We start from the raw sequence: 16149 nt of genomic DNA, 5'->3' as shown, positions 1-16149 counted from the left end.
CTACTGAAAACAAAAACTAATCGTTTATGTTATTTGACCGTTCAGAGCGGAAGCGGCCAGTGAAAGCGGAAATTTCAAATCTATTGTTATCACTCCAATGTGCAGATCGTTACGCGAAGATGAGTAGCGTCGGTTATATAAAAAGTGGTTCTTCTCGAAAATAAAAAGTGGTTCTTTGTGTATATATATACATATATTGTATATATATTCTTGTGTATATAAAGTGTAACATTTTATAGTTTCATAATGCCGAATGCTAGCAAGTGCGTTGTGTGTGCAAAATATGAAAGGGACTCCTATGTATCGTATTTTAGATTTCCTACAGACAACGAAAGGTAAGTAGCTTTTAACTACACACTTCATATATGGAAAGTGGAGCCAAAACTCATTTTCCAAATAAGATTAGGAGTGAAATTACAGCTTCTTACTTTGGAGGCTAATGTTAGGTTTCCATAACGTAAATAATGCTTACTTGTAACTTGTTAAAGATTGGGCATGCCGCAGAATAGTCTGTAATGGAAGTTTATAATTTTAATTTTTATAATTTTACGGCATATGACTGAATGCATATGAAAACGGATTGTATAAGATACGAATTTCCATTGTTGGAGCATTTGTGTACAATGTAGGGAACAAGTATTTTGTGCTTACTTACTAGGGATAAAACAGACGAGAATATGTTATGGCTGTAACATGCTACTTTCCACTAGTGAACTATTTCCGCATGATACAGCTCACAGATGACAACAAGAACCCTAAAACAGGGGAAGCGGGGAAAGGTCAACGACACGGTCAAGCCCGTTTTCGGTTTTTGAGGTGTGGTCTATACTTAGATGTCGTCTTCTACTCCGGGTAGTTATCTGTGTGCTATTCCGTGGTATCATTTGAAACCCCCGTGCGAAAAGTGGGCGAGCCCATACCTACGTCACACTACTTCTGCTAGGGTTCTTCTCGTAATCTGTGAGCTGTACATTTTATGGTTATAAGTAAGGAGTTACTAAGGTGAAATCACTGCGTGCTCAAAATTGTTACTTTATCGCATGTAAATTTTTCACTATTCTCCATATTGCGAATTCCCTGTTTGTCCTGCTCCTTACAAACGTACAGCCGTACAGGGCCCCTGCTGTGTTTTTGCTCTGACTCGGTGAGATACCATTATAGCTTTTTGGTTAAATTCCAAAGTTGGGCGTCCGTTTCCAGCAAAATTGTTAAAATTTACAGGAAAGATATGGATAATTTGATCGTTTGTGTGCTTGATAATGTACAAGAGTCTCGAAAAATCTGTTTATTTGTTATATATAAGCGGTTATAAACATGGGACTATACGGCGAGCGGAAGGAACTACTTGGCGCAAGGTAACCGAACAGTTGCATTGTGGGAAAGAAACGTGCATTTATGTTATCAACATGGCGAATGTACAAGGGCAATGAACTAACAAACAGTTTTAACATTTGTGAAGCAATACGTTGATAACGAGCAAAATCTTTTAAAAGTTTGTGAAGAGCACGGATTAATGAACCTAATAGGCCTAACAAATTGCAGAAAGTGTGGAAAGGGGATAACAGCGAAAAAACGTGGCCAAAGCGGACGCCCAACTTCGGAATAAATGCCTAGCTTTTTTTCGCCACCTAACCAAGAGTTTTTTTACTATCCGTTTATGGGCATGCCCACCGTCGCTGACGCGTCTTTGCATGTCGAACCCCTGCGCTCGTGCACTGTACTTCTGCTCTGATTCAGAAAGCTAGCATTTTCGCATTTACTAGCCATCTAACGTAAGTTAGTGTTTTTACGCAGTGTTTTTTTTTTCGTGCGTAAGGACGCAAGTTCGTACTTGTAAGGGAAAGACATGAGTTTGCACGCCTATTATCAATCTGCATACTTGTAGATTGGTGCTAAGCTGGCTTATGCCGAAATAATTGTAATAGGCGTGCCAGCTTGGTACCAGTCTAGACCGTCTTAGTGAATAATATGTAGATTTTTTTTTAACAGACTATTCTGTAGGTGTACTGGAGAGTATTTTCTTTTGTTTCTTCAGAATTTCAACTTCCTCCAAGGAAGAAGCTGTTTAAGTTTCGATACGCTCCGCCGCGCCAAAGCTATGTACTTAGTGAACGAAATAAAACTTAACCTATTCATAAGTCGTCATTAGGATGTTGAAAATCTTGCGGGGATTAACATAATAATGGCTATGAAAAGCTTTAGATAAACTTTGATTTGAGTTTTGCGTCTAGACCCAGCGTGTTATACGTTCTAGTGCTTATTTGGTATTGGCTAAGAGTATCGTAATTTTATGGTGAAAGTGAGTTAGTGCGTATCAAAGAGAATTGCGTAGAATATTAGTTCCTATTATCGAAGCATATATCCACAATGTTGGAAACCAGGGTGATGTTTACAAATATAATGTTACTAGTGTCAAACCATTACAAGGGCCACAGTGGTGTTAAAGTGAGTGATTGCGATATGAAATGCTTTTTCGATATCTTCATTTATGTGTATACCCTCCTTCGCAGATACGCCTGCTCGTTACCTGCGCGCTTCCGCGCAAACCTCCTTGTTGCTACTCTGAATAGATAGACAGCATTTTCGTCCTTAAGTGGGCACATAGCACAGGTTGGTTTGTGTTTTCGCACAGTCGTTTTTATAGCATACGTCCGAAAGCATATTTATATCATGTGGGGGAGTCCTAATGAAATAAATAGGCACCAATAAATGCAACTCTTGGTCTAAGAAACAATTTCTAGGAAACTAGTAGCGAACTTCATGTAATAATGATTTTGTAATTGCATATAATAGAATAGGACGTGTTCATTCCCAGGGCACATCAGGTTGCACGCATTTGATCAATGTATACCCAAATGTCGGTCATGCGTCAGGGTAATAAGACTGTAGAAAGTCTTGGGAAATCACTTAAAGAAAGAAATGTCAAAACAATAATTTGATAGAACTTTTCTTAGTCTGCATGTTTACTTAGATTAACTAACACCATTGCCTATGGAACCCGGAGGTTCAATGCCGCGTTCACAAAAGCTCTCCATTGACTTCTGTCCTTGGCCAACTGGATCCAGTTTCTACTTTATATTCTTATCAAGATTTAAATCACTTGATTTTTTAATAATGAAAATCGTTGATTTAAATCAAATTCCGAAATGAATTAATTTAAAATGATAATAATCATAATACAATGAGACTCAAATGTACAGTATGTACAGCATAGTATGAAAACAAGTGTCATGCGGAGGGTGATTAGGGAAAATTCCGTTTTGAACGGGTAACGGAACAATACTGCTTTCTTCTCTTCGTAACAATGGGTTTGGGTTTTTAAATCATTAACTGTTCCAACGGGGAAATCACCATCGACATTTAAAACGAAAATTCTTTTGCGTGCGTCTCTGCTTGTTTGTTCCCAGATAATAGGGCGTATTTAGAGGGGGCCTTATCCCCTCTCCGATTTCTTTTTTTTTTAAGATTTATAACTTTAGGCGAAATTTATGTATTTCGTGCCTCAAGCTAGTTCCATTTTTTAAAAAATATGCCCCTACCAAATATCAGTAACTTTTGTGAAAAAAGTGACATTTTGATAAACGTTGCTATACTTTTTCCTTAATGCTTAACCTTTTAAATTGAATTACCTATTTTCATTCTATTAAAAATCGAATCTTCATTATTCGATTAAAAAAGTACCAATAAACTTTTTTACTTCGTTTTTCTTCCAAGACTGAAGGCATTGTAGAACATGCTACATACGCTTGCACGCCTTTTTGCGTCGAAAAAAAAATGAAATGAAATCTTTAAGTTCAACGTCCCACGGTTATGCCGGTTAGGCTAAAGGAGACGGTGATAATGAGAAATGAGTGAAATGGTGGAATGAAGAAAGTGGGAGGAAACGGGAGAACCCCGAGAAAACCCACGAGCACGGTGTTTGTCCACCACAAAGTTCACACGGCGCGAGCTGGGATCGAACCAGGGACCCCAAGCACCGGAGGTGAACGCTCTACCACTGAGCCACCGCGCCCCCCTCTTTTTGCGTCGAGACATAGTGTGTGATGACATCATAAATTTAAAAATATATTTTTTGTTATGCCTATTATTATTATTTTTTGGTAGGCATTATTATTATTATTATTATTATTATTATTATTTTGCATTCAAAAGACTGAAATTTTGCACACTCGTTCACTGCACCCCTTATTATTTTTCAGATCTCTGCGTGAAAACCGGGAAGGGGGGTCCAGAGGGGAAAATGTATAAAAAAGGATATAGCTTTTTCCGCGATTCAGATGGAGACATGAATGGTATCATTTGAAAGGCTGTTCTATTCTGAAGAGAGTGACGTACGAACCATCATCCTAAGATAAATAGGGATGTTTCAGGGATGAACTGAATAATAACACGAATTTCCTGCTTTTAGTAGACACTTAATTTGCTCATGAATATGTTTTTCGTCTGTTAATATTGATCCCAGATATCTGAAACTATCCACTTTATCAAAAGTATAAACGCATCCACGATTTGCCGTGTTATGGCCCCGACGCACTTCCATGTATTTAGTTTTTTTTCTTTGTGTTTACTTCCGAACCCAATTCACTGCTAGCTTTTAATAAGACCTCTGCATTTCTTTCTATTGTTCTTTTCTCAAAAATCATTACAAGTGCTATAGGTAATCACATCACTGCGAAAACCCACGATTTCACTACCATCGCGTACGCAAATACTCACCATCACTTACGCGTCTGCTCCCTATAGACATGCAATTTTATCCCTATATATATATATATATATATATATATATATATATATATATATATATATATATGGGTGATTCCAGGAAAAAGGGAAATTTTCTGTCACGGGCATTTCTTCAAACTACTACTAGAAAAATTCACCTCAATTTCTTTTGTTTGGTAGTAGTTGTCACAAAGTACTTTCTGGGAACTACTGTAAGTTTTGAGTAACAATTTAAATTTCAGCCACGTGTATTTGTGCAGAAATATTACGGTACTATCTCGCCTATGAATTCTCAGTTTTTGACGTTCAGAAGTATAAGATACTTTCTTGAAAATGTACTGCATTGCTTTATTTAGAGTTAATGGTCTCAAAATATATTTTTTTCGATATAGGGTATTGTAGTGTTTTAATTCCGAAGGAAAGCTAATTTTTACTACACATAATAAATTTAAAGCTTATTTTCGTAAGTAGAATATTTCAAACTTCGTAATACGTAGCGATAGTAAAATGTAATGTATGTTCAGTTTTTTTTTATTTTATTTTTTTGTTGGGTTCATTATATTAATTTGTATTACAGATGCAAGCAGTGGCTTACAGCCATTTCAAGAACGGATCTTTTGGCGAGAACTCCGACGTATATCTGAGGAGAGCAGTCTGTTTGCAGACTTCATGGGAAAGCAGCATGTCTGTCAATGGAGTTAATTCACGTGAACAGGATTGGAAATGTAGTCCCTCTCGTATGACTTAAAAGACCAAAAAGACACACCAAAAAAAAAAAAACTTTCTTTCGTTACTGTCCATGAGCCTGCATTTTGAATAGTTTAAGTTCTAAATAGGAGAAATGAGGTACAGGAATTAACACACATTTTATCAGTAGCAATCAGTAGGCAATTTCCATGTACTTTCTTAATGGACCTTATAAAATTATTATTACTGTATTTTATTGTTTTATTTTCTTTCCTTGTCTTGGTTTAGGGTAATCTTTAGCTTATGCACAATTATGGTAGCATACGTTTCTATTGTTGGTTAAATGCAACATTTCTCGCGCTAAAGAGCTCTTAATTAATAATGTCTAAATAAAATTCAAGCCTAATTATTTCTGTTGCTGATCATTTGTTTCGTTTGCTACCATAAGTGTGAAATTACGTATTTGTGTTTTTCAACTATGATATCTGTGTGTAATTATAGGAAAAAATAGTGGCAATTATTAATGTCTTTATTTATTTGCTGATTACATTAGAGTTTAGCATCCCTTTCACTACCAAGATTATATGAGACGTGAACCAATAGTTTTACGTGGAATATAAACAACAGTAATGCGATAGAACCTTCGAAAGTTCTTCACCGCGAATCGAACCTGGAACCTAGTGCGCCAAAGGCATGAGTGCGGGGCGATTAGTGCACAAGGGAAACAAGTTCAATTATCAAAGTTAACACAAAAGGAGACAAAGCTATGAATCTTTTACGCTCTATAAGGAGTTTCGATGGGGATCCTGAAGAAGAGATACTTTCAAAATGGATTTGATTCGCTTGTGCACTGAACGCGCTGTATTATCTAATTGATTTCTAGATCAAGTGTGTATGTTCCAGGTATTGTTGAAGGATTTAACTAAATATACTCATATATTCATCGATATCCAAAAAAACTTAGAGATGTTCTCTACAACCGTGGAATCAGAATTAAAGTTCTGTTTTGACAATTACTCAAACAGGACTAATGGATGGGTCAAGTATGACGTATTTCCGCCATTTCATTCAGATTAATTTGTTTTCGGTACGTTCAAGAGGAATTTACTGCAAACGATATAATGGCATAGTTTTGCGCTGATCTTCATACAATATGACAAAAGGGGAGAATATCTACATCAGTTAAAAGAAAAAATCCAAAAGAGCGGTCTTCGAAAGATAACAGGGTCAAAAATAAGGAAGGGAAAGAAATCTATCTGCATGAAAGTAAAGACAATCTATCATAGGCCAAATTCTTGCAGTTTTGTTGACAGCAGAAGTAACAAAATTACTTGACTGATCCATTCGTGTATGATATGAAGATTCTATAAATAAATACAAGCTACGTCAAATGTATATTTATCAAATCGGTAAATTGTTTTGAAGCCTTTCTACAAAGTTGAAGTTTGTGATACAACTTGGATTCATTAGTTGAAAGCACATTATTATTATTATTGATGAAGTTATTAGGCCAAAGCAGACAAGAGATGTATTATGGTCAAGGTTGAACTGGATTCGAACTCGCAACAGATAGGCATTCTCACTATGACACGAAACCTACAATTTATTTTAATCGTAACTGCTAACATTTTCCTCTGAGGAGCAATCCCAGCTGAATTATAATAGGAGACTGTTACGTAATAAGCAAGGCAGGTAGGTATTTCCTTGGCTGTATATAAGGGACTAGAGCAGGGATGCAAATAAGCAACAACATTTTAGTAGTCCATGGAGAGAGCTACTAGCACACATCCCACAATAGGAATCATTTACTTACCTTCGGTATGATATTAGAGGGTGTCTACTAGATGTTTGTTTTTAAATTCGAGGCTTTCTCTAGGTCTATTTATATTATTTTCCAGTTTTTTTTTTTAAGCAAAGAAAAGTTGTTACTGTTAATATCCCCTCCACAAGGCCAGTTGAGAAAAACGTGCAGTAACTGAAAAATAGCAACCAGAGTTCTCACCTTTAACTAACGTGTGATTCACAGCTCTTAATAATATCCCTCTCGTGTTTCAGTTATCGGCTTTTCTTAACAAATAGACAAAATCTAAAAGAATGTTTCACTTTCTGAAAATTTTCCTTGATTCGCAGTTCCATTTTCCCTGACTTGTCCATTACTTTTTCGTAAATCTCGACAGCTTGTTGTCATTCAGTGTTTATAGTAGGATACATTGATAGATCGAAAGGTGATACTTCGAACTTGCATAAAACTAAATAGTTTCGCGAATGAAATTATTAGGCAAGTATACAGATGAAGTGATGACTATGTTGAAGAAATACCGAGTGTTTTCTTTCCTTTGTCCTGAGCATGTGTGTATGTAGTTTAGATAAGTTACGCGTTCGAATGTGAACATGCAGTAACACTTTCAGGGTGTGACGGCATATAATGTATAGCGATATGACACATGTTGTTCTGATCTCGATGAATTAAATTTTGAATATTGTACTTGTTGATTAGTTACATATTTCGGATACTTGCGCACGAGAAACGAATGATTTACGAAACCTGAATTTTCGGTCGTTATCTCTTCTGATTTTTTAAAAATAAGTATTTGCGTTTCTGGTTAATCATATATGATTAGATTGAGTTTGGTAGGGATTGGCGTAAGACAGACACTAGTGTACACATACTTTTCTTTATTTTGGTAGTCCATTTCTGTGCCAAGGCGCCGTCACCCTTGTGTTATTATTTCCGTTTCTAAACGTAGTATTATCTGGAATCTGGCGCACAGGGTCACGCTCCTGTGGTTTAGTAGTGCTAGCAAGGTTCCGGTCTATAACAACTTACTAGTTCAAAATTTATCAGTTATATACATTATTAATTTTCGCTACCGCAATCAACATTTTCATCGTTTTCTCTCTTCCCCCTTTTTAAACTATTGTTTTATCTCAACATGAGTTCTTTTCTCACTGCTGTGGCATTGGACATTTTTTGTTGTAGAAATTTCAAAAATAAGGCACTGTTCTCTATCTCGCAACAAAGACTGGCTGTGATCTTTGCGAAGTGGGTAAGATACGGTGAATGATGGGAATTTCGTGAAGCACTTTGTCTTTGTGAGGTCCCCACCTAAGGGCACAGATTTGATCCTCAGCTCCAAGGGACCCCTGTGTGGCCGCATATTTTGATGCCCAAACATTTCAACCGATGGAGATAAATTTTGGCCTTAAAATCGACGCTTGTCGTAGCTGTTTGTTAGGTCGGAATACCATTTCCGGTAGCATCTTTCTTACGTTTATCTTGTTCTTCAGTGCCTATTTGTTTTTTTCTACCTCCTTCTTCTACCCTTACTTCATTCAAATATTTTTAAGTCATTACCTTATCCTTCTCCTTTTGAAGTCTTTAAATGATTAATTAGATTCATCATTTTTTATTTAGATTTTCAGAAAAGTATTAAAAATCATTTTTCTATACTGTATATAGAGATTAATATTTCTGTGGTTCGGACACCTTTGCAATATATCTAGGGGACGTTCATTTTCATAGTCAGTGATTTTTCCCTTTCTCGATCGATAGCATTCGCGTACATATAACCGAATTGATAGTTTCATGCCTCTTTTCATTTGGATCCATAGCCTTGACACATCTAGATTACAGTCTCCCTTGTTGGAAGTAATAACTTTTAGTTTTTGTTATTCTCGTCTCACTGATAGTATTGTTTGTAACCTTTAATTCTGACAGCTTAACTCAGAGGTGAAATGTTTTCTTTCTTTCTTTTCTTTCCTTTTGTTGTGAATTGTGGGTGCACAAACTTTAGTATTAATGTATAATAATTGATCTGGAAAACTCTAATATATTATTAGGTGTGTTAATTTTTAAAAATAAATTTTACTTTTTTTGTTTCCTCTACATTCGTTGTTCTGCTAATCACTACCTGGTATATGAGAGTTTTTTAAGCATGCATTGTATTGATCTAACGCGCTTATTTGTCTTCTGGTCCGGAGTTACGTTATTAATATTGTGTTAGTAGTTTTAAAAAATGTGTAAACTCGGCATTCGTCTGTAAGTCAATTAAATATAATTATACTTGTCAATGTGATGATATTTTTACTGGTGTACATGTGATTATGTATGATTAAGATGTTCTTGTTCAACATATCGGTCAACGAAACGACGTCCTTCGCTATGAATTTTTCTCTAGTATCTACTCTAACTTAAGTACTTGAAGCCATATTTATATTTCTTAAATTTTGTCTCATGCATAAAAATATATAAAGTCGATTTTAATGAATGTGTCTTTTGGGTGTAAAAAATGTGTGTCTTAACCCTGTCATACTAACAACTATTAAAGAGCATGGACGGGAAGAAAGTAGATTAGCATGTTACCATGATATATTTGTGAATCATACAGTAAAATCCTGATTCTAAGAATTATTCAACTTAACCCGATCGTTTCTTTACTGAATAGTAAAACTGCAAATTGTGATTCTCGTGAGTACAGAATTATAGGTAAAAAAGAATGCATCGGAAAATTTCAGTGATTTTTTTCCTTTACAAAACACGACTATCTAATCCGTTGGAGGCACCTTTAAATAATAGTCGTTTCTACTAGCATTTTATTGATTAATTGTTTGTTTCAAAATACACTATAATCTTCAAGATTATTATTCGACAATTACTTGATTAAATACTGCATACACATCAAGTATCAATCAGTAATTTAATCAAATAAGTAATGTAAAGATTCCGGAACTGGAACCCCGGAAGGTAGAAAATAACAACCAATTTGTGATACTATAAGCTGTTATGCTATTTTATTTGTGTCTAAGCATCGTACTAAACTTTGTAATATTTTTTCTTCAACTTGAAAAACGAAACAAGTGTGCAAATGCATTATTGAATATGAATAAGAAATGGATGCTAAAACGTGTAAATTGAAATATATATATACTCTAATTGAAATTATTAATTTCTGAGCGTAAGGGACTGATAAATCTTTCCTTCCTTAAATGGAGATGCGACCACATAAAGACACTAAATGTATGAGGAACAAAGGAGAATTTGTTTTCTTTTATGCGTTACATAAAATTAAATCTTTAGTTACCTTCGGTACCATATTTCTACATGTCATACCTATATTTGGCGTTAGCCAACTCGAAAACAGAAATTCCAATGCGTCATTTCTGACAATTGAAATATGTTTAGACGACTTGAACTGTTAATGTAAATAACTATATATATAATATAATGAAATATCTGACAATAATATTATTATTATTATCGTTTGTAAATGAAAATCTTTTTGTTTTTCTTCCTTTTCTCTCATTAATAGTAATAAAAACTGTGAAAAATGTAGTTATTGATATCTTCTTTTGAATTATAAATAACCTAATATATCTAAACGTTTACCTTTGTATGAAATTAGCGGTAGTATGAGTGTGACATAGTTTTACATATGGGAACCTAAGACAGTATTAAAGAATTGTAATTATTTGCTATGCAAACATTGAACAAAGTATTTGGTGATATCATTAGAAGCCATTGGTCATTAATAACGATCCAAAACTATTGACATATTAAAACATTTACATACGTATGCTTACTTTAATTTGTGACTTTCTTCAATTTTCACCTGAAAATCCTTAAATTGCTAATAATTTGTCCACGTCTGTAATTTATATATAGCTGAAATTGAAATGCCCTGATCACGTTTCGCAAGAATTGAAGGTTGATGAGAAATGATGCAGGTGGTATTCTGATATCTGTATGATGCACTTACCAATTCATATACTTCGGCTGGACCATTATCCTTATTTATCAGCATTTTTAAAACAATGCTCACGTCATCCACGAAATAAGAATATCTTGCAATGGGAACTGAATAATATTAAAATAAATCAGAAACGGGTATAGCCAATAAATAAGAATTTTGACATAATCTATTTTGAGGTTTATTGAGGTCTAGTTTGAGTTCAGATGGAGAAATCATAGAAGGTGGTATGCGTTGAGAAATGCAATGAGTATTGATTGCCTGATATTCCGAATCTTCATTATGTTGAATTAGCGAATTGTACAGTCGCATAACAGGTAGACAGGAATAAGTAGTTTCTTTCAGTATCATTTTTCACTGCGTGATTTAACATTTAGGTGTTTTTAATTTGCATTCTTTTATTCAGTAATGGAGGTTTTAAGCTGAACATTTAAATTCTTACTAGCATTTACAAATGGAACTGAATTTCAATATTCTGAGAACATTTCAGATTTCATGGCCTCAAGTAGTGTTTAAAACAACGTTTTTTTTCTGTGAGGTCTTTTTAATCAAAAACTTCGTTCTTTTTCATGTTTTTTTTCTGGCAACTATTATTTACTGATTCATGTTGCAGATTATTGAAATAATCAACAGAATTTGAGTTGAAGCCCTCGTAACTTACAAATCCTTTGTTTCTTTGTACCTATACGAGTAAACTTGTGTGATTATTACTTTCGGACCCAGGTCATTTTTGGCGTTTCCCTACATTTTCAGCTTGTGACTTATTGCTCAAAAAACATTTATTTGATCGATATAGTTAAGGCCTTGTTTTCTAGAAAATGGATCTAGCTATTTTTTGTGTAATTACATTGTACTGTTGCAATCGGGTAGGAAATTATTGAGGGAAGTGTAGGGGTGAAAGTTATACAATAATTCCATAACCGAATTTCAAAATCTTTTGTATCTAGCACTACTGGTGCCATATGGGTTCAAGTCACCGAAAAAATTAATCTGGTGTATTGACAAAGTACAGCGAAATCCTGAAGTAGCTGGCTTCCATTCAAGGAGGGAAAGAAAAAATTCTCTGTCATCATACACATGAAATTTTTACACTTTTTACGAATCAGAAATAAAAATCAACAGATATGCCGGGGCTACAGCATCTCTAATTATCCTATTGAAACTTTTTATGTTGTGTTCTGTAGGCCAAAGAGAAAGCTTTCAGGTAATGGTATGTTTGTTTCAATGTAGGCAAAAAGAGGGAAATAATAGAGGGGAAAGGGATTTTTTTTAATTTTTCACCTAAAATCGGGAATTAATTGTTTTGGCTGATAACACTCCCGTCAGACAGAAGAAAACTGTCTGGAAATAAATCCTGATACGCCCAGGGCCGGCGGAAGGGGAAAATATCACCCGGGCAAAGAATCCATATGGCGCCCCCTACAACCCATTGGTATTACTGAGTTTAAATTTGCTATGCTACCTTACAGATAGCTGCTTTTAAAGGATAACTCCTTGAACTCTATAACTATAACTATAAGAATCAATTATCAAACTGAGTAAGATCTTAACTTTTGTCAGTTACATACACAGAGTAAGTTTTGGTTAACGATATACGAAACAATTATTTACACATGAGCATGCAAAATATTCTACGTCACTGATTAGAAATTTACAGAACGATTCAAGAAACAACGATTTATATAAAATTAAGATTGATGATGCGATACAGCATTTATTTACACATATATACATAAATAACCTTGTTAACTGCGAAAGAGAACACATATGAACAAAAGAACATACAAATATATTTTGTAACAGCATTGTACAAAGATTTCGTAATACAAATAATACAACCAGTAATATAATTTTATATGTTTATACAGTTTTAATGCAAATTGTCCTTTGACTTGTTTACAATGCTAAGTAAAGTTAACTTGTCGTGCCTTTTTCTCTGCAAAGTCTTTAATTAAAGTACCAGTGTCAAGCTCACACAGAACATCACATTCAATAGACATCATAGAAAGGCCTACAAGACGCTCTTGCGTCATCGTTGATCGTAGGTAGTTCTTTATAAGTTGCAACTTGGAGAAAACTTCTTTCTGCTGAAGCTACACTTACAGGAATAGTTAGTAAGATTCTTAGAGCAATAGTTGCATTTGGAAATAACCCAATAAGGGAGTTCTTGCAAATATATGTAAGTACTTGCAACGGTTTGCTCCTACTTTCAGAACCGAGAAATGAACGTAAAAGAAAGAGCTCTTGATATAACTGAAGTCCGTCAATATCACAGTGATCTTTGTCTGTTAAAGATAGTTGTAAGTCCTTGCAACACTTTAGTAAATACTCTTTGTCCTTTATTGGATGGATGTCATACAAAAACCCAAATATTTCGCTGTGCTGCTTCAGTTGTTGAAATCTTTCAGGGAACAGATAATTGTGTCTAATGTGCAAAAATAGAAGTTACATTTAAACGCACTGTATGGATCATTAATCGGTTCGTCTTCAGATTCATACAAAAATTGTCGTTTGACTTTTCTAGGTCGGAGTTTTGGTTCATTCTCAAATTGTGGTTGAATGTCGAGCTCTTCAGCAATTACTTTGGCATCAACCAAAATATTCTGGAAACCTTCATCACTTCGCATGTTCTCAAGGCGACACTTGGTTTTCTTAAGCAGATCAACTGCTTGCTGAATGTCCACTGATTCTTGTTGGAAAACATGGCTAACCACATTAACACAAGAAAGAACTTCATACCAAAACACCACAACACAAACGAACTTAAAATTCAGGAGCTTCCTAGCCAGGGAACAAACCTTATTTTTGCCCATAACGTCTATCTTTGAGTCCTTTGATGCTTCGAAAAGAGCATCGTAAATTTCTCCAAACTGGTAGCGAAACGATTTGACAGCACCAATATAACTCTCCCATCTGGTATCACTAAGAGGTTTCAAAGTGAAATTGGATATATGTTTTTGCAGAACAGACCAACGATATGTGGAACTAGAAAAATAATTGTATACTTCTTGCAATAAAGCAAAAAAAAATTACAGTCTCACTACAGCACATTGCAGAATCATTTACAACCAAATTCAATGAATGGGAGCTACAAGGGACAAAAAATGCTCGACTATTTAGATCTAATATTCATTTTTGAACGCCTGAGTGCTTTCCTTTCATATTGGCACCATTATCATACCCTTGGCCACGCATGTTTGAGAGAGGAATTTTCAGTTTTTCTAATTCTTCCAAAATAGTGGTAGTTAGTCCACGGGGATCTGTTAACGATAACAATCATACATTTTAACTCTTCAGAATTCTAGTTAGTAGACGATAATACTACTATTACTACCACAATACTAATAATAATAATAATAATAGTAATAATAATAATCACTGGCACGGCAGACCAATAGATCCTGGGCCTGCTCCAACGCCATCTGATAGCGAGTGGTAAAAATTCATCCACCTGGGTAACAGAACGCGGGTCAGCCGGTCGTGTCTACCCGCCAACAGGCGTATTAGGAGCTTTGCAGGCCAAGTGACCGTCATATCTTTATTTATGTGACTCCCCAGTTTTCCTGCCGTTGAAAAGCGGAAAGTCAGGCGATTGAACCCAGGAGCACGTAGACATGAGTCCAACGCTTTAACCTCTAGACTATGGAGGCCCTCTACTTAATTAATAGATGAATGCTTGAAATACAGCTAAAGTTGGTTAATACACATCTAACGAGTAAAAGTCTTATCGCTTTGGTACATGTATCAAGCATCAGTGTTGGTATAGAATGTAATTATTGCTACTTATATCAATGGGGAAAGAACTTTCTTTGAGCCTGAAGTTCGCCGCCTATCTGAGAGGCCGCCACCCTACCCACCCCAGCCTGCTAAGACGCTACGTGTGTAAACACCTCTTCTTTATTAAACGCAATAAAACGAAAATACGGTACGTAATGTAGGCCTACTTACCTGTACTGTGTTGTTATCTTCTGGAATATTTGTTGATTTCTTGCTGGTTTCCTCATTCTCTGGTTCTACGTTTTCATTTCCATTATTGTCTGTTTCAGGAGTACGAAAGAATTTCTTTAATGCTGCTGCCTGTTTCTCATTTTCAGCCGCTAATTGTTCTCTTCTTTTTCTGTATACATTTCCAGAAGGCTTCTTTTTTCCGACATGTTGATAAAGAACACATTAACGCAACGATTCTTCTACTAAGAGTCGAAATTCAGGAGACAAAAGAAGAACACGCACACCATGAAGCCTGCACTACATGTACATGACTTCTGATTTATAATTTTCTTTCACGAGAATTTGACAGTACAAACAGGACTAATTTCTTTTTGGTTGCCGATAACTCAATATTGTTTGTGTGTATTGTTAGAGCGGCCGACATAGCTTTGTCGCAAGGAGTGCAATTGTCGGCACCGCGGCGGTTGTAAGTGTCAGAGCGTGTTATTGTTCCTCAAAACTCCCAACTCTCAACAATAGCCTTTAGCTTTATCAGCGGAGATTTTTTTATAGACAAATAAGGTGAAGGGATGAAGGGATTTCCTTTATAGGAGATTCAAGAAGAAACAGGGGTTGTTATAAAGAGTGAGGCCTATGGCATGAGGTAGTAACCAATGTTGCTACACAATTTATGAAAAAGTTAATTTTTAGTTCACAGTTTACAATAATATAAGTTTAGCAAGGATTTTGGCGCCCCCCAAACTCCCCTAAAATTTGGCGCCCCGGGCGGTTGCCCGGCTCGCCCGGCCCTTCCGCCGGTACTGGATACGCCAAGGATATATCCTACGAGTATCATCGCGATATCTAACAAAGCAAGCATGAAATTTTTAAAAAAAAAAACTCATTCTACCTCAGAAATTCACTATTTTCTTACAATTTACAGAACATGGTTTATTATAAACATCAACTGTACTTCCCCTAATTATTCTAGTGAAACTTTTATGATGCACTGTGTAGGCTAAGGATGATACCTTTAGACACTGGTACATTTGTTCGAAAGTAG

The 16149-nt window shown here is 35.4% G+C and overlaps 1 long non-coding RNA gene across 1 annotated transcript; it reads left to right on the top strand.

The window, feature by feature from the left end:
* The first annotated feature begins 26 nt into the window (after positions 1 to 26).
* On the top strand, positions 27 to 5663 carry LOC145675529 (uncharacterized). The gene is made up of 2 exons (XR_014129144.1): positions 27 to 335; positions 5303 to 5663. It is a non-coding gene; the product is annotated as an uncharacterized LOC145675529 (long non-coding RNA).
* Positions 5664 to 16149: the final 10486 nt, after the last annotated feature.

This window comes from Thermobia domestica, chromosome 18, assembly GCF_964235325.1.
Source record: "Thermobia domestica chromosome 18, izTheDome1.hap1.1, whole genome shotgun sequence".
Lineage (NCBI taxonomy): Eukaryota > Metazoa > Arthropoda > Insecta > Zygentoma > Lepismatidae > Thermobia > Thermobia domestica.
Note: the sequence above shows the minus strand (reverse complement) of the source record. Positions and strands in the feature narration are given on the sequence as shown.